Raw genomic sequence first — 19,724 nt, 5'->3', positions numbered from 1 at the left:
ACGAGATCAAAGAGGCTAAACCCTAGAAGCTAGCCTATGGTATGATTGTCTGTTGTCTTACGGACTAAAACCCTCCAGTCTATATAGACACCGGATGGGGCTAGGGTTACACAAGGTCGGTTACAAAGGAGGATATATACATATCCTTATTGCCTAGATTGCCTTCCACGCCAAGTAGAGTCCCATCCGGACACGAGACAAAGTCTTCAATCTTGGTAGTAGTAATGCATGTGTGCAATGCATGTGTACCTTACTAGTAGTTGGTAGTAGTAAGAAACAAATTCCGGGTTTGGCACGAGCTCGTACTGCAGGAGCACCACAAGGCCTGCCGCAGGAGTTACATTTCCCTCTTGGGGCCCACGGGCCCGAACTTCAGTGGCTTAGTGCCCGCCCTATGAGTCAATGACATGCGGACCTTAAATGCGGGTGGCCCAATGTCATTCTCATGGTGGCGGTGTGGTTCGTGACTCACTCGTTCGAGATGAACCGGCCGGTGGTGGTGTGGCCGTGCCGAGGGTACCACAGCTAGGCGTCGGGGCGTTAGGAGGCGTAGATGGCCACACCGGCGGGTACTACCTGTAGTACAGAAGTACTCCAACTGAGGATTGATGCCCGGGACAAAATGTGTCACAGCCGTTGGATGAAAATTCGATGGTGCGGGACGTGTGGTGTCATGGGTTCGTGCGGCGTCGTGGGAATCATGTGTGGCTGTGGTAGAAACTTGATGCTCGCCGCATTTATGGTGGGCCACATGTCATGCACACAAAGGCATAGGGGGTGCGGCTGAGAGGGGTGAGGTGCACGTCGGGGGACGTGGTGCCGTGGGTTGGAGCGGCATCATCGGAATCGCGGGTGGCAGTGGATGAAACGTGATGGTCGTCGTAGTTGAACTTCCATGGACAAGCTATCATGTCTACGGACACATGCATTGCATACCGATCACTAGAAGGAGTAGTAGAGAAAGCTAGGCGGATAAATAGTTCCTTATAGTCAAGCGGACCCATGCTACTACTTCTTCCAAAGACATGCACACCATCGAAATAGTCCATCTATATCAATATACATAGAGAGGGAATATTTCTTCTTCTTCTTCTTCTTCTTCTTTTTCTCATTTTCTATGGGAGACGGCTTCACAACAAGCTCTCTGGATCTTGCAGCTATCTCGAAACTCACACGGGCATCGAGGGCAGCATATTTTATCCGCTCGTACGTCAAGGGATAATTCTCCCGACCATACGACCTTAATGCCAGCGTCTTGTCACCCTTCTGAAGATTTGTTCCTAGCACAAAATTTGCTACGTCGAATAGGGATGGTGTCGGTTTATCACAATCTTCTACAGGAATTTTTATTCTGGTTTGTAGGTCAACGATGCTTTTCAAATCAAGGTTGTACGGCTCCAACTTCTGTTTGTCCCCTGCGATGGCTACCCCACAGAAGTATATGTCCTCCCGAGTCAAAAAATCATGAATCTCAGCTGGTATGGAGGGCGCGTGTATGATGTGGTACACCAAAACATCATCTTCGAGGCATAGCTGAAGGACAGCAGCGCGTTGGATCTTCCCAGTGGCACGCTCTGTGTACTCTGCGTCGAGACCGATGACATTCATCTCCACCTTTTGGAGGGAGTTGGATACATTGTTGATCCACTTCGGAACAACCCTTGGGTGGTCGGTGACTATGGCAACTATGCTCAACGAGCCTTCGACGAGGACATGTTGGACACTAAAAACCTGCATCTCGATCTGTTACGCCATTTGGAACCGCTGGACCGGAGGGCTATGGTTTGGAGAATTAGGATTAGATGGCTAATCTAACCGAAGAAGATGATTATTTATAGGGTCTTCGGAATTACTCCAGGGGGATGTGAAGAGGTTAAAACAATGTGAATGCAGTGTGGTTTGGATGCAAATGAAGATCAAGGAGTAGTGAAAAAGCTAAGGAAAATCGGTTCCCGATGGAGAAGTAAATGGGAGAAGTTATGTGCTTGCATGAGGAGAGGTGCGGTGGTTTGACTGTTGCACGCAATGGATTGGACAGGCTCTTCGGTTGCCTTTTCTCTCTCCCACGCGCATAGAGTGGCCAACTTGCATACTGCAGTTTATTGGCTGGAGTCGGGCTGCAGCTGCTCATGCGTACGCTAATTAATGTTGTGAATGCGGGGTATGGAGGGAAATGGGCGCATGCAAAAGGGTATATACGCAGAGTAATTAGAGAAATACTGAAAAAAATTATGTGCTGACAAAAGAGGACCGGTGGGAATACTACTCATGTTCGTACTATGGTTAAGGAATATGTGGTTATCCTCAAAAAAGAGAAGTCCTTCTTCACGCTTCAGCATGCACGATAATTTGGTTCTGCTCGCAATATGGATGATAGCTGGAGGATGAAGTGAACCCAGAGGCATGCTAGCACGAGAGTGTACTCATGTTCCTACTACTCCTACTAGTAGGAGTAGTACAATTGTGGTACACTTGATGGTCAAAATACTATTATTCATCCAGTCCTCACAGTGACGTGACAAGACCCTGCACCCGAGGTGACAACAGTCCAGGCGGCGTGTCCGGGTTACCAAAGTCAGCCTCACCTTGTGCACTGTGCATTCACTGTCACCGCCGCTATATAGCATGCCTCGCCTCGTCTCCCTCTCCCCTAGCACCACTCCATCTCCATCTCCATCTCGCCGGAGATCCTGAGGTCACTCTTCATGATCTCACTGTGCCTCCGCATACCCTCGCCTCGCTCGCCTCCCCTAGTACCACTATTTCGTCGCTAGCCGCTCCAGCACCGACAACCTTCTCCCCCGTAAATCAAGCCCCCCAAAACCCCACCTTCCAAACTCCACCATGGTCGAACGCGAACCGCGCAGGATCCATATGAGCCGTGATTGGAGCAATCTCCCAAGTGACATCCTCGACCTCTGTTGTTCGCGTATGGATATGTTGAGCGCCCTGCGGCTGGCTGCATGCTCGAGGGGCATGCACACGGCCATCATCAAAGCGAGGCCAAAGATTTTCAAGACACCCTGCTTTCTGCTATCTGGTCTTGCGAGATTGGCTCACCATGATACGGAAGCGTACATGATGCCCCTCGACTTCAATCCAATCTCCATTAGCCGAAACTTATTTGCAGGTATGTAGTGGGTCGCATTACATCATTTCCCTCGACTTCGATCCGATCACCATCGCCTGGAACTTCTTGACAGGTATGTATTGGGTCGGCATGAATTCCCACTGGATGGCTGCCTTCAGAGAGGACGGCAAAAAGTTGGTGTCGTGGTTCTATGTCTGATAGTAGAATAGGGGGTAGGAATATAGAGGCAAGATCCTAGCTATGGAGGAGTTGTACACGCGGGTTTTATGAGTTCAGGCCCTTCTAGGAGGAAGTAACAGCCCTACGTCTCGGAGCCCAGAGGCGGTCGACTGGATTATATGTGTGTGAGTTACAGGGGGTGCGAACCCTTGTCCTAGAGGAGGGGGGTGGCTTATATAGAATGCGCCAGGATCCCAGCTCCCCTCCATTACACAGAGTTCAATGTTCATAAAGAGAGAGCATTATAGGTAACGTTTGTAATAAAGTGCTACAAATGATCATTAAATATACGAGTAAATGCCTGACCATTGTTGTGTAGAACAGCTTTAGGTCTTCTTGTACGTCGAGTGGTTGAATAGTCGAGTGACTCAAAGAAGAAGTAGTCTCCGAGTGAATGGTGGGTCGAGTGGATTGCACTCGACGCCTTTATAGGGTCCACCTTGTTTACTCTTGAACTTCTTGGCTTCTAAGACAAGGACCTTAGGTAGGACGTATAGGTCAGGCCTATTACCCTACCCCAGGTCTATGTCCTCATCATTAGCCCCCGAATGGATTGACTTTTGGTAGTGAAAAGAATGTTGTAGTTGATCTTGCCTTGACTCTTGCCTTTCTCAAGAATTCACCTCTGAATGGAGGCCAGTGTTGGAACTTTCGGCTTTGTTTCAGTCGCCTTGATCGATTCAGCAATTACCGATTGGTTTTTATAACGTCGCTTGTCGAGTGCTATCTTTGATGCGAAATCTTTGGCGTATCCAGTTGCTGAGGATCCCAGATTTCGCGGGATTCGAAATTTCGGTAGGAGCGCGCCAGACGGAATGTGCTGTGGTTAGCGGAGTGGATAGATAGGGCGTTTCAATTTCCGTGCCACCTTTTTCACCACGTATCCCGTATGTGACTGTTTGAGAGATTTGACAGGATCGCCCGAACCCACACGTCAGCCACTCGGAAGTGGGCCTTTAAATGCGGCGAGACAGAGGCATCCGCACTGTGCGTGCCCATTCTCCTTCTTCTTCCTCTTGCTCCTTCACCCCATCCGGCTTCTCCACTTTCGACGCCACCGCTCCGCCGCCATGGGGAAGGAGAGAACTGCGGCGCTGGAACGCGCGAAGAAGGTGAGGGGGCGACGAAAAGCAGGAAGACGAATCGGGGGTCTTCATTGCGCTCGGGGCTGCCGTCGGGTTGGATCCAGGGAGATTGGATCCGATCTTCGCTTCGACAGGAGGACTTGGACGATATGGCCGAGTTAGGGCTGATCGACCACAAGTCTGCGCGGCTGCCGGAGGGGGAAACGGAACTGCAGACGAGACCGGATGAGTTTGTTCTGCTCGCCACCCATGTCTACTGCGGCTTCTCGCTTCCTCCACACCCCTTCTTTCGGGGTTTCATGAATTTCTTTGGGGCCCAACTCCATCATTTTACTCCCAACACCATCACGTATCTTGCCGCATTTGTATCTATGTGCGAGAATTTCCTGGGGTGTCGACCGCACTAGGGCCTTTTCAAGCACATCTTTACCATCCGCTCCCAAACAGTGAAGAAAGCGAACTCGAACGATGAGAAAACCCATGTTATCCAGATGTGTGGGGGTCTGGGTATTTAGAAGAGGAAAAGAAGTTCTTTTCCCTTGATGACCCTTCCGGAGTCGGTCAGGGGCTGGCAGTCGACCTGGTTCTACTGCCAGGACATTGTGACGCCAGGCTAGTCGACTTGACTTCCCCCTTTCTCTTTTGATCGTGTTCAAACTCCATCTTCTTTGAAATTGACTGCCGCGGAGAAGGCGGAGACAGGCATGCTCGTCGAGAGAGTGGTTCAGTTGATCAACCAAGGTGTCACTGACATGGATCTACTAGAGGTGTTCCTCAGTCGGCGCATCCAACCACTCCAAGCTCGTGACCACTCCATATGGATGTACTCTGGGGCTGGTGATACTGCTCGGGTTCATCCGGAGGAGGTGGAGGCCAGAACAGTGGCCGAGTGGTTAAGGGGTATCATCGGGAACAAGGACAACCCCAGGGGCGCTAGGAGAGTCAACCCTTTCAGCAACAGAAACCAACCAGACAAGGTTTGGCCATTTCAACTGAGCTTTTAGACGTGTTTTCCGACTATTTGTTGATCCAACTAACTTGCAATCGGCTCCTTATTTTGTAGATTTACACAGAGATGTATTCAATGCCCAATGGTGAACAAGCTCTGGAGCAAGACCAAGAGGGTGAGGACAGTGCGGAGGAGAGCGGCGAGTGGGAGTCACCAGCCGACGATGATGAAGATGAGAGCGGTGAGTCGGGCGATGAGGAAGTAGGCGACTCACCGCCTCATTCTGAACGTCGATCCAAGCAGCACCATGATCCCATGGGTAGGCACGGTAAAGTTGTGGCGTCGAGTGCTCCATCTCAAAAACGCGCTCGGTCTCCGACCCCAGAATTGGCTGAGAAGGTCACCAAGCAGCCCAAGGTGAATCCTTCGAAGGCTCGGAAGACCTTGCCTAGAATCAAGATGGACATTCATGTTGCTTCTGGGTAAGTGTTCTTCCTGTATTTTCTTGTTCTCACCGAATTTTTTGTTCTGACCAAGTGGATGATGAACCTTTACAGCTCGACCTCAGCTGCGACTGACATGGACATTGACAAGAATCCGATCGATGAGGAAACCGATGATGCAGCTACCTCCAAGCCAGCAAGTCTGCCCGATTCGAATTTATTTGGGCGACTGGATTGTTTGTCAGCTATCCATATGACTTTCTCTATTTATTGCAGTTCCACGGGACATTGTTGTGCTCCCGGATGATGAAGGAGAAGTACCGCTGAGGGGGAGGAGGAGGAAAGACAAGGAACTGGGCGGGAAAGCGCTTGAGGTCCAGGTTCTTCAGTCGACCATGACGCTTGGGGCGGCATTCGAGCAATCGACAGATCCGGCTCGAACCAACGTCACCTTCGCTGTCCCGATGTCGACTGGTTGTCCATCAGGATCAGCTGCTCAGACTTCTGCTGCACCAATACAACTCCACGCTTCAGATCCTGCAGCTGCTTCGACTGCTCTGCCAGCATCGCTTTTTACTGCGTATCAGACTCCGGACGACCCATCGACTGCTGCCAAGGAAGCTCTTCTTCAGTTAAATCTTGTGATGGGGCAAATGAAAGTGGTGCATGAGGCTAGCCAGGTGGCCTTCAACGCCGGAGCTGCTCTGCAAACCAATGTCCAGGTTAGTTGGTCATATTTCTCGTCTGATCATCCACTGGGGTGTGGTTGTTTTGAAATTGTATAAGTCACTTTGGATCGACTCAAGCTGAATCTTTGAACTAGTGGGGGCACTGTGAGTGCACCCACTGAGTATAGTCCCCGAGACCATAGTTGACCGCGGGCAGTCGACTGTGCTCTGAGAATTTGAACTTTCTTTTTTACAACTCGCGCTGGGCGGGCCATGCCGAGTGGAATTAAAACCAGTGGGGGCATGCTAAGTGCACCCACTGGGTGTAGTCCCCGAGACCATAGTTGACTGCGGGCAGTCGACTGTGGTCTGAGAATCTGAACCTCTCTTTGATTGTAGTCTTGGAGTCGTTGTCATAGTGATGTCTTTCATTTTAGTCGACTGACAAGTCTTATGCGTTGGCCGCAGAAATCTTGTGATCTCGGTGCTCAACTCTCTACACTGAACTAGCAACAAATCAACCTCAACCTTGATCGGGAACTGGCCAAAAAGAATGTCAAGACTACTTGCGATGAAGTAGCTGCCATGGGAGGTAACCGATCATGAAGTGTTTATCTTACTGTTGCTGGCACTTTTCCTTTTCGTTTTTTAACCAAGTGACTTCACTCCAGCAGATGTACGTAGTGAAAACCGTCAACTCCAAGCCCGTCTGAAGAGTGTTATTTCTTTAGAGAAAATGAAGCATGCTCTAGAGAAGAAGGATCTGGATCTTGCTGCTGCACAGAAAGAAGCGCGAGATAAAACTGCGCTTGCCGACAAGAAGCTTGCTTCAATCGACAAGCTAGAAGAAGAGAATTCCAAACTAAAGACTACTATTTCTGATGCCAATCAGGAGGTTGAGCGACTGAAGAAGGACAAGGACAAGCTGACTGACGAGCTTGGGAGCCTCAAAGTTAAGAAGGGCGAGTTGGAGTCTTATCTGGGCCAGCTTGCTGCAAAGCTGGTCTTAAACCTTGAAGGTACTGATGGTTGATTGACTTGTTTCTGTCGACTGTCAAGTCTAACTATATCGTTGACTCACCATTCACTCGACTGTGTAGAGTTTTGTCAAGACTTTGAAGCGGAAACTGGGCAGGTCGAGACGGGTCTTGACCCCATAAACTGTCCAGTCAAGGATGATGTTGCGATGAATGTGCTACGGTTGGAATCTCGCATGGACATCGCGGTTACTTATCTTGCCCGCCTGAAAGCGGCGATGACTCGGGTTGATGCTGAACTCTAGCCTCAAGCGGAACTGTCCCAAGATCTCGAGTCCCTGATGGCTCGACTGAAGCAAATCCCCGGCCGAGTGCAAGAATGGAAGAAGTCATCCGCTCGCTGTGGCGTTGATGTCACGTTGTCCCTGGTCCAAGTGCACTGCAAAGACGTCAAAGAAGACAAGCTGGCGGAACTCAAGGTTGCTAACACCAAGAGACACACTTTCCAGTCCTTCATGGACACTTTCTTTGAAGCTGCCACCCATATTGCAGACAGCATAGACCTTGACAGTTTCTGCGACCCAGCCAGTCCTTCTCCTGACGCGTGACCGAAAAACATTATGCTCCACCTTTATTTGCCTAGGAATGCCGAGTGATTGTGTAACCGTTAAACTCCTTCGGGCTTGGTGCTTGAATACTTTTGATCCGTCGTCTGGAACTTTTAGGATCTATCTGAACTTGGTTTGTTTCCGAATATGCTTGTATTTGCCTTCGTGTGGAATTTGCTCTTTGAGATGTAGCCCTGAAGTGGAGACTTCAATCGACCTGCGCCTCGTCGTCCCTGCAGACAGGGATGGAGCGCACGTTGTATTTGTGGCGTAGATCGGAGAAGAAGGTCACGGTCGACCTGCACCTCGTCGCCCTTGCAGATAGGGATGGAGCGTATGTTGTATTTTTGGTGCAGCTCCAAAGGACAAGGTTGTAGTCGACCTGCACCTCGTCGTCCTTGCAGATGGGGGTGGAGCGCACATTGTATTTGTGAAGCAGCTCCAAAGGAGAAGGTTGCAGTCGACCTGCACCTCGTCGTCCTTGAGGATGGGGATGGAGCGCATGTTGTATTTGTGGCACAGCTCCAAAGGAGAAGGTTTCAGTCGACCTGCACCTCGTCGTCCTTGAGGATGGGGATGGAGCACACGTTGTATTGGTGGCGCAGCTCCAAAGGAGAAGGTTGTAGTCAACCTGCACCTTGTCGTCTTTGCAGATGGTGGTGGAGCGCACGTTGTATTTGTGGCGCATCTCCAAAGGAGAAGGTTGTAGTCGACCTGCACCTCGTCATCCTTGCAAATGGGGGTGGAGCGCATGTTGTATTCGTGGTGCAGCTCCAAAGGAGAAGGTTGTAGTCGACCTGCACCTCATCGTCCTTGCGGATAAGGACGGACTTTAAACCTTAGGCGAGTATTGGACTGTAGCTAAGCCTCCGAGTAGGAGGGTTGCTCACCACTCGGTAGGATTTTACAAACTTAGGCGAGTACTGGACTGCAACTAAGCCTCCGAGTGGGAGGGTTGCTCAACACTCGATAGGATTTTACAAACTTAGGCGAGTACTCGACTGCAGCTAAGCCTCCGAGTGGGAGGGTTGCTCACCACTCGGTAGGATTTTACAAACTTAGGCGAGTACTCGACTACAGCTAAGCCTCCGAGTGGGAGGGTTGCTCACCACTCGGTAGGATTTTACAAACTTAGGCGAGTACTGGACTGCAGCTAAGCCCCCGAGTGGGAGGCTTGCTCACCACTCGGTAGGATTTTACAAACTTAGGCGAGTACTGGACTGCAGCTAAGCCCCCGAGTGGGAGGGTTGCTCACCACTCGGTAGGATTTTACAAACTTAGGCGAGTACTGGACTGCAGCTAAGCCCCCGAGTGGGAGGCTTGCTAACCACTCGGTAGGATTTTACAAACTTAGGCGAGTACTGGACTGCAGCTAAGCCCCTGAGTGGGAGGGTTGCTCACCACTCAGTAGGATTTTACAAACTTAGGCGAGTACTGGACTGCAGCTAAGCCCCCAAGTGGGAGGGTTGCTCACCACTCGGTAGGATTTTACAAACTTAGGCGAGTACTGGACTGTAGCTAAGCCTCCGAGTGGGAGGGTTGCTCACCACTCGGTAGGATTTTACAAACTTAGGCGAGTACTGGACTGCAGCTAAGCCTCCGAGTGGGAGGGTTGCTCACCACTCGGTAGGATTTCACAAACTTAGGCGACTACTGGACTGCAGCTAAGCCCCCGAGTGGAGGCTTGCTCACCACTCGGTAGGATTTTACAAACTTAGGCGACTACTAGACTGCAGCTAAGCCCCTGAGTGGGAGGGTTGCTCACCACTCGGGTAGGATTTTACAAACTTAGACGAGTACTGGACTGCAGCTAGCCCCCTAGTGGGAGGGTTGCTCACCACTCAGTAGGATTTTACAAACTTAGCCGAGTACTAGACTATAGCTAAGCCCCCGAGTGGGAGGCTTGCTCACCACTCTGTAGGATTTTACAAACTTAGGCGACTACTGGACTGCAGCTAAGCCCCCAAGTGGGAGGATTGATCACCACTCGGTAGGATTTTACAAACTTAGGCGAGTACTGGACTGCAGCTAAGCCCCCGAGTGGGAGGATTTCTCACCACTCGGTAGGATTTTTGAAACTTAGGCAAAACGGATTCGCGGCCAAGCCTTCGAGTGGGAGGCTTGCTCACCACTCGGTAGGATTTTCTTTTAAACTTAGGCGAAACAGATTTGCAGCTAAGTCACCCACTAGGGGATTTCAGACGCAAATAAAAGCAACAACAATCGTTTAAGAGGACTGTAAAGCTCTTGTCTTTGATAAGCAAATTACAAAGGTATTTCTTATTACATTTTATTCGAACGAATACTTAAGTGTAAAAGGGGCGGAGAAACGCCGCATTCCAAGCCTGTGGCTCGTCCTTCTTATGCTCGACATATTAAAGGTGGTATGCTCCGTTGTGGAGCACTCTGGTGACAATGAAGGGGCCTTCCCAAGCAGGAGCGAGCTTGTGTGGTTTCTGCTGATGCACTCGAAGAACCAAGTCTCCCTCTTGAAAGGCTCGACCTTTCACATTTCTGGCGTGGAATTGACGCAAGTCTTGCTGATAAATGGTCGACCGGATCAAGGCCATCTCTCTTTCCTCCTCTAGGAGGTCGACTGTGTCCTGTCGAGCTTGCTCTCTTCATCTTCAGAGAAGAGCTCGACTCGAGGTGCATTATGAAGAAAGTCACTCAGTAGAACAGCTTCAGCTCCATAGACCAAGAAGAATGGAGTTCGGTCAGTCGACCGATTGGGAGTTGTCCTCAATCCCCAAAGAACTGATGGAAGTTCATCAACCCAGGCGCCCGCTGCATGCTTGAGGTCTTGCATCAGTCGGGGTTTCAATCCTTTGAGAATCAAGCCATTTGCTCTCTCTGTTTGTCCATTCGACTAGGGATGGGCGACTGAAGCATAGTCAACTCGTGTGCCTTGGGAGGCGCAGAAGGCCCTGAACTCATCTGAATCGAAGTTCGATCAATTGTCAGTGATGATGCTGTGTGGAACTCTGTATCTGAACGTCAATTCTCTGATGAAGCTGACGGCAGTACTAGCTTCCAGATTCTTGATAGGCTTGGCTTCAATCCACTTGGTAAACTTGTCGACTGCTACAAGCACGTGAGTGAAGCCGCTCCTACCAGTCCTCAGCGGTCCAACCATATCTAATCCCCAGACAGCAAAGGGCCAGACGAGTGGAATGGTCTTTAGGGCTGACGCAAGTTTGTGGGACATATTGGAGTAAAACTGGCAGCCTTCACATCTGTCGACTATATCTTTCGCCATTTCATTTGCTCGTGGCCAATAAAATCTAGCTCGGTATGCTTTAGCCACAATGGTCCTAGAGGACGAATGGTGGCCATAGGTCCCCGAGTGGATGTCGTTGAGGATCGCTAGACCTTCTTCCGGGGTTATGCATTTCTGGCTGACTCTGGTTACACTTTCCCTGAACAGTTGTCATCTTATCACAGTAAAGGCTTTGGATCGACGGACGATCTGTCGAGCCTCTTCTTCATCCTCTAGGAGTTCCTTCCTAAGGATATAAACAATGTACGACACCGTCCAGTCAGGAGTAATAACCAAAATATCCATGATTAGGTCGACCACGGCTGGAATCTCGACTTCAGTCGGATCGGTGGCACTCTTTGGTTGTGGGGGCTCTTCAGTGAAGGGATCTTCTTGAACTGAAGGTGCATGAATATGCTCCAGGAACACATTACTGGGAATGGCTTCTCTCTTGGAGCCTATCTTTGCTAAATCATCGGCGGCTTGATTTTTCAGTCGGGGTATATGATGGAGCTCTAACCCCTCAAACTTCTTTTCCAACTTCCTCACCATGTTACAGTAGCCAGTCATGGCTGGGCTTCTGACGTCCCACTCCTTCATCACTTGATTGACTACCAAATCTGAGTCGCCATGGACCATGAGGCGACGGACGCCGAGTGAGATGGCCATACGTAACCCATACAAGATTGCTTCATATTCTGCTTCGTTGTTGGAGGAATCAAAGTGAATCTGGAGGACATATCTGAGCTTGTCTCCTCGGGGGGATACCAGTACTACCCCAGCACCGGAACCATTCAGCATCTTGGAACCATCAAAGAACATGGTCCAGTGCTCTGAGTGAACTTGAGTGGGCAGTTGCTGTTCAATCCACTCGGCGAGGAAATCAGCTATTGCTAGGGACTTGATAGCTTTCTTTGCCTCGAACTTGATATCTAAGGGAAGGAGTTCAATCGCCCACTTTGCCACTCGACCAGTTGCATCTCTGTTGTTCAGAATCTCTGATAATGGAGCGTCGCTGACGACTATAATGGAGTAGTCAGAGAAGTAATGTGCAACCTTCTTCGTGGTCATATAAATTCCATAAACAAGCTTCTGATAATGAGGATATCTTTGCTTTGATGGAGTCAAAACTTCAGAGACATAGTATATTGGGCGCTGAACTTTGTAAGCTTTTCCTTCTTCTTCCCGCTCAACTGTAAGCACTGTACTAATGACTTGTCCAGTGGCTGCAATGTAAAGCAGTAAAGGCTCTTTGCTGATTGGAGTAGCAAGCATCGGCTGGGTGGAAAGTGGGGCTTTAAGCTCTGCAAATGTTGTATCAGCTTCAGGAGTCCACTCGAACTTATCCGACTTCTTCATCAGTCGGTAAAGAGGCAGTGCCTTTTCACCGAGGCGAGAAATTAATCGACTTAGGGCAGCCAAACAACCAGTAAGCTTCTGGACATCATGCACATGCACAGGGTGTTTCATCCGGAGTATGGTACCCACTTTCTCTGGGTTAGCGTCGATCCCTCATTCGGAAACGAGAAAACCGAGTAATTTTCCGCCTAGAACTCCAAACATGCACTTTGATGGATTAAGCTTGATATCATACCTTCTGAGGTTGGCAGAGGTTTCGGCAAGGTCAGCCAGTAGGTCGGAACCTTTCCGTGACTTGACCACAATGTCATCCATGTATGCTTCCACATTCCGACTGATCTGAGTGAGTAAACACTTCTAAATCATCCGCATGAATGTGGCTCCAGCGTTCTTCAAGCCGAATGGCAAAGTGACATAATAGAAGCACCCAAATGGGGTTATGAAAGTTGTTTTTATCTCATCGGGTCCATACAGACGGATCTGATGATACCCGGAATAAGCGTCCAAAAAGGACAAACGCTCACACCCCGCAGTCGAGTCGACTATTTGGTCGATGCGAGGGAGAGGAAAGTGATCTTTCGGGCAGGCCCAGTTGATATGTTTGAAGTCAATGCACATGCGAAGTGAGTCGTCCTTCTTTGGGACCATGAAAACATTAGCTAACCACTCGGAGTGGTAAATCTCTCGGATAAACTCAGCTGCTAGAAGTCGAGCCACTTCACCGATTGCCTTTCTCTTCTGTACGGCGGACTGTCGAAGATGTTCTTTGACTGGTTTCACTTTTGGGTCGACTCGCAAACGATGCTCAGCCAGTCCCCTCGGAACACCTAGCATGTTAGAAGGTTTCCATGCAAAGATGTCCCAGTTCTCATGGAGGAACTGGATGAGCGCTTCTTCCTATTTGGAGTCGAGTGTTGTTGAAATGTGAGTCGGAGCAGCATTGGGATCTTTTGGTTGAATATGAATCGGCTTCGTTTCACTAGATGACTGGAATGTTGCATTTGTGGCAGGCTTCTTAGCTCGCAACAAATCACTCGGATCTGCATTTCTCTGATACTCCTGCAATTCCACTACTGCCATCTGTGCATCGGCGATCTTTGAGCCCTTCTGGAAGCACTCTTCTGCCTTCTTTCGATTGCCGGTGATAGTGATCACCCCATTAGGACTAGGCATCTTCAATTTGAGGTACACGTAACATGGCCGAGCCATAAAACATTCATACGCTGGCCTGCCCAGAATAGCATGATAAGCACTCTAGAAATCCACAACTTCAAATGTCAACTTTTCTTTGCGGTAATTCTTGGAATCACCGAAAACTACATCGAGGGCGATCTGGCCGAGTGACGCAGCCTTCTTGCTAGGAATAACTCCATGGAAACTCATATTGCTTTCACTGAGTCTGGACATTGGAATGCCCATTCCTTTCAACGTCTCTGCATACAGTATATTAAGACCACTGCCACCATCCATCAGAACCTTAGTCAATCGACTGCCTTCGAATACTGGGTCGACCACCAGCGCTTGCCTCCCAGGGGTGGCTATGTATGCTGGGTGATCGGACTGGTCGAATGTAATGGCAGTCTGAGACCACTTCAAATAACTGGGTGTCACCGGAGCGACCATGTTCACTTCTCTGTTGATGACTTTCAGTCGACTCTTACTCTCAACATCAGCGAAAATCATCAGAGTGGAATTAACATGGGGGTAACCCTCATCGTCCTCTTCCTCATCCTCAACTTTGTCCGCTTCCTTCTCCTTTTCATTGGGATGTTTCTCTCGGAATTGCTGGATTAGGAGTCGACACTGTCGAGTGGTATGCTTCGGGTAAATGAAACTACCCTCTTCATCTTTCTTGGTGTGAATGTGGCATCGTATATCTAGCACATCATTTCCATCTTGATCTTTTACTTTCTTGGGGTTCCACGGTCCTTTGGGTTTCCCTTTGAACTTTCCTTGAGTCACGGCTAAGGCTTCTCCAGGAGCAGCTAGCTCGGATTTGCGCTTCTGCTTCCAACTGGAGTTCCCTCCTCCGGTTTCGTAGGCGACTGTTTTGTGCTTGCCACTCCGAAGTCGGTCTTCCTCTTCACCATCGGCGTATTTGGTAGCAATCTCCATCATCCGAGTCAGAGTCATATCTCCTGTCCGACTGAATTTCAGATTCAATTCCCAATACTTAACGCCTTCTTTGAAGGCACAAATTGCTTGGTGATCCGACACATTCTCCACTGTATGGTTTAATGTGATCCATCTCTGGATATAATCTCTCACAGTTTCATTCGGTTTCTGAACGCAACACTGTAATTCTGTCAGCCCTGCTGGCCGTTTGCAAGTACCTTCAAATGTTCTGACAAATACTCGGCCAAGATCTTCCCAAGTATAAATACTACTGCGTGCTAACTGATTCAGCCACGCTCTAGCCAAGCCCTCTAACATCAAAGGGAGATGCTTCATGGCAACTTCATCGTTGCCACCACCAATCTGTACAGCCACTCGGTAATCCTCAAGCCAAGTGTCAGGCTTGGACTCACTAGTGAACTTACTGACTCCAGTCGCCAACCTGAAGTTGGGAGGAATCACCGCAGCCCTGATGGCTCTGCTGAAGCACTCTGGACCTGAGACATGCACTCTACTGCTGGTTGGAAAATCTCTATCATGTCCTTCTCTGTGAGCTCTGTTTCTGTCGACCAGACCCTGAACGAGAATAGATCTCGCATCAAAGTCCGGTTCCCTGGGGTCGACTGGAATCCTTCGCCCACCACTATGAGGACGTCTGTCATCATGTTGCCGAGGCATGTATGACCCACTCCTTGGGGGATGCGTGGGCACTCGACGACGATCATCATGATCGAGTCGGTGATCATACTGCTCATGGTTTCTGTACTGATATCGCCGGTCCCCACGTCCCTCATGCCTCGGGGGCGATCTCGGGCTGTGAGCCCACTGGACTGTGTCTGCAACCACGGATCTGCTATGCATCTTATTCCGCGACTGAGATACTGCCGTATTCTGCTCTCCCGCTGCTCGGAGCAAAGCCCGGATCTACACCAAACCTCGACCAGCTTCTGACTGGGAAGGTTGAATTGACTCCGCTATTCAGGCCGCAGCTGCGAGATTCTGGATCGGAGTTCGGTATACCTGACTCGGAGGCGGAAAAAGTTGGCGTCGACTAGACTCGGGGATACGTTGCCGAGCACGCTTGTCGAGTGCGCGCTGGAGGTTCTCCAGTCGAGTGCGCTTAGCCAAGTTGTCTAGGCGCACCTCCTCCAAGGCCTGGGCCTTAGGGGTTTCTCCAACTATACGAGTGTGAAGCGGATCCATGTTCTGGCGGCGAAGTTCTTCCCTCCACTGCGAAGAGAGGGGTTCGGAGCGGTACTCTTCGTGAACACGCGACGGATCACCGTCCCCATCACCTCCGTCTTCACGGGTGAAGCCAGGAGGACTGCATGGTCCATTGACCATCAAAACTTCCGCCGCGGGGTCGCTGCTGTCCCACTCGAATGCAGTCTCTACGGAGCCAGTCGAATAGGCCGTAGAGAGTTTCGTCGGGCTCAATTGCCGCGACTTGGGGGTGGCCGACTGGCGAGCCACCGCATGCCTCACCCACCGCTGAAGCCTCAATCGACCGGAACATTTGCTCCGGCAGGCTGCAGGGAGGGAGGTCAGCACATGAGCCGACCGATACTGAGTCGACGGCTGCCGTAGGAGGACGCCACGGATGCATGCATGAAAGTGCGTTGCCCCGCGAACGGGGAGTGCCTCGACGTCGAGTGGTGCTTCTTGGAGCCAAGTGGAGTCGTCGGCGACAAATACGAGCTCACCGAGATGGATCTCGCGGCCCTCGGCCAAACCTCCGCCTGAAACCATGTTGATGGGGATTGGAAAAATCGCAACTTCTCCAACAAGTCCCTAAGACACCGGCCCCACGGTGGGCGCCAACTGTCGTGGTTTTAAGTCCGACAGTAGAATAGGGGGTAGGAATATAGAGGCAAGATTCTAACTATGGAGGAGTTGTACACGCGAGCTTTACGAGTTCAGGCCCTTCTCGGAGGAAGTAACAGCCCTACGTCTCAGAGCCCGGAGGCGGTCGACTGGATTATATGCGTGTGAGTTATAGGGGGTGCGAACCCTTGTCCTAGAGGAGGGGGTGGCTTATATAGAATGCGCCTGGACCCCAGCTCCCCTCCGTTACACAGAGTTCAATGTTCATAAAGAGAGAGCGTTACATGTAACGTCTGTAATAAAGTGCTACAAGTGATCATTGAATATTCAAGTAAATGCCCGACCGTTACTGTGTAGAACGGCTTTAGGTCTTCTTGTACGTCGATTGGTTGAATAGTCGAGTGACTCAAAGAAGAAGTAGTCTCCGAGTGAATGGTGGGTCGAGTGGATTGCACTCGACGCCTTTATTGGGTCCACCTTGTTTACTCTTGAACTTCTTTGCTTCTAAGACAAGGACCTTAGGTAGGACGTATAGGTCAGTCCTATTACCCTACCCCAGGTCTATGTCCTCATCAGTTGGTGCTCGTGAACTTCCAGACCTCCCATGAGATTATCCTTCCTCCGTTGGATTATATAGAGTTTTACCATCGCGGTCTTAGTCATCTAGATTACCACGTCAGTTGGATGGACCTTGTTTTGCAGAAGATTGTAAGCTGCCAAGTGCCCACACGACATGCGAATTACGCAGACTTCAAGTTAATTGCCTTGTTCGACCGCGGACTCGCCTATCTTTACGCTAGTGCCTTCTTTAGCTGGAGACAACTCAGCTCACAGTGGATCATCGTCAAAGCTGATACACGCTTCTGTGATGCTATTGAACACAATGGCATCATCTACGCGATCGACAAAGCAGATGGCACCACATATTGTTGGGACGGCGCGAGTAAGTTGTTTCCGTCTCATGTTAATGATGACGCCATGACACTGTTTGAACTTTTTGTGATGATTGGCATATCCCTGTTTGAGCAGAATTTGAGTAGAACTATGGCAATGTATTAGAGACGCTGTAAATCAGCTATATTTGGAATGAGTTAATTCATGCGATTGTGATCATGTCATTACAGCCAATTTGTACGCCTGAATAATCAAATGGTTAGGAATATATGGATATTCTCCTTATTTTACAGTAATCTATATACTACTACTAAATATGAGTGTGTATCAATGGCCATGTTAGTTTCCTCATTTTCATGATGTAGAAACATGCACCACACTGTTGGTTTCATCTAACCATACATTAGGGAAGTAAATGTGCATATGGAGAACTCTATATTTGGAAGTAGTGAAATCATGTAATGCTTACCATGTGTACATACCTATATTCGCCCTTCAGCAATCAATGGCTAGAATAATATCCTCACAAAAATTTTGCCCACAGAACACAAGTATATAACAATGCATGGTCTGTTAGTTACCTTGAAGAATTTGTTTGTGAGGACAGAACATGATTCCATAACATGCATGACATGGTAGTTTCCTGTGAAGAATCGATTGCGAGATAACATGAGTATAACCATGCATGGCACTTCTATATTTTTGAACCCAGTATACATTTCCCTGTATTTCCTCCCAGTTCCAACAGGGACATATCAATGCTGATCTTACATTAACAATGTTGTTTCTTGCATTATCCTACTCATACTCTGAACAATGCTGATCTTACATTAACAATGTCTGTCCTTTTTGATATGATGCAGTGTCCCTACAGTTACTGCCCTTTCTAATCACACCACCTGTGCCAAAAACAGGGAACACAACTGGTTCCTCGCTCGATCAGACGACGGCAAAAGACTGATAATCATTCGGACACATGAGCCGGAAAAGTTATATTGCAAAAACCCCACTGTATACAAGCACCATGAAATACGTGAGTATACGGAGAGTGGTTGTTACGTCTATGAGCAGGATACCAACTTGTTGGGGCCTTCAGGATTTTTTAGTTGGAGGCAGCTAAATAACCTTGGTTCACACTCTCTGTTTCTCGGACTCAATTATCCGATTAACCAGGAGATCACCATTGGCAAGGACCTTGATGGCAAAGAGGCTCTGTTTGCTATGGAAAACTGTGTCTACACGGCGAGCCCTAGGAGTTCGGGAGCAAACTCCCCTGATTGTCAACGATACAGCCTGCAGCCAAAAGAAGGTGAGAATGACAAAGGCATCCGGATTAACTTTGATCCTTGGATGTCTCAATTACAACAGGCAGTGATGTGGTTCAAGCCTTCAGGTTGCTAGGTAATTGGGTTGTTGTGTCGAAAGGGTGGAGTACTGGTGTCTCTGGATCATTGGTCGCTGAAACGGGGCTGCAAATTATGATGGTGTTGGATCATCTCTTCGAATGACTTTATTGTCTTTGCTGCTTGTTCTGGATGGGTAGTTCTTTCTTTTGTTATGCATATTCCTTGTCATTTGGTCATCCTCGTCTATGTAACTCTTTCTATGTAATAGTTGGCTCTGTTTAGAATGTCATTCTCGTCTGGATCACGAGAGTCTGAGCGCTGCAGATGGGTGCTTTTGGTGGTGTAGCAAGACTTCTTATGAACTATCATGTCTTGTTGTTTATGTCAGTAGTAGTCACTAGTCAGTGTTTGAATGTTGTATATATCGTTGTTTCAAACTGTTTATTGTCTCGAACTACTGGTGGGCGAAATGAGGGCATCACCATTCCCCAGTGTTCAGAGTGTATCTCCTTTTTTCAAGTTATAAAATTTGAGCTCAGTGTCTTTTCGATGATGTACACTTGTTTGGGACAGTGAGGTGTCGTTGAATATGGGCTGAGTAGTAACGCAATGCCAAACAGGTCAATTATGACTCTCAGACCGGGCTCTCAAAAGCTCCTCAAAAAAAGGTTGGGCTCTCCAAAAAAGAAAGAATAAGGACTCTTAGGCCGACATGTGGGTGCCACCGGTGTTTTCGTGCGCTTGCGCGCCGAGAGCATATTGGCGCGTGTTCGAAATTCAAGCTACCTTTTCATCCCCATTCTCCCGCCCCTCCCCCACCTCTGGAATCTCGATTCCTACTCCAGTTCCCCCAAATTCCCCCTCATGTACTCCTTGTACTCAAGCTC

This window comes from Triticum urartu, chromosome 2 (assembly GCF_003073215.2).
Source record: "Triticum urartu cultivar G1812 chromosome 2, Tu2.1, whole genome shotgun sequence".
Taxonomy (NCBI): Eukaryota; Viridiplantae; Streptophyta; class Magnoliopsida; order Poales; family Poaceae; genus Triticum; species Triticum urartu.
Note: the sequence above shows the minus strand (reverse complement) of the source record.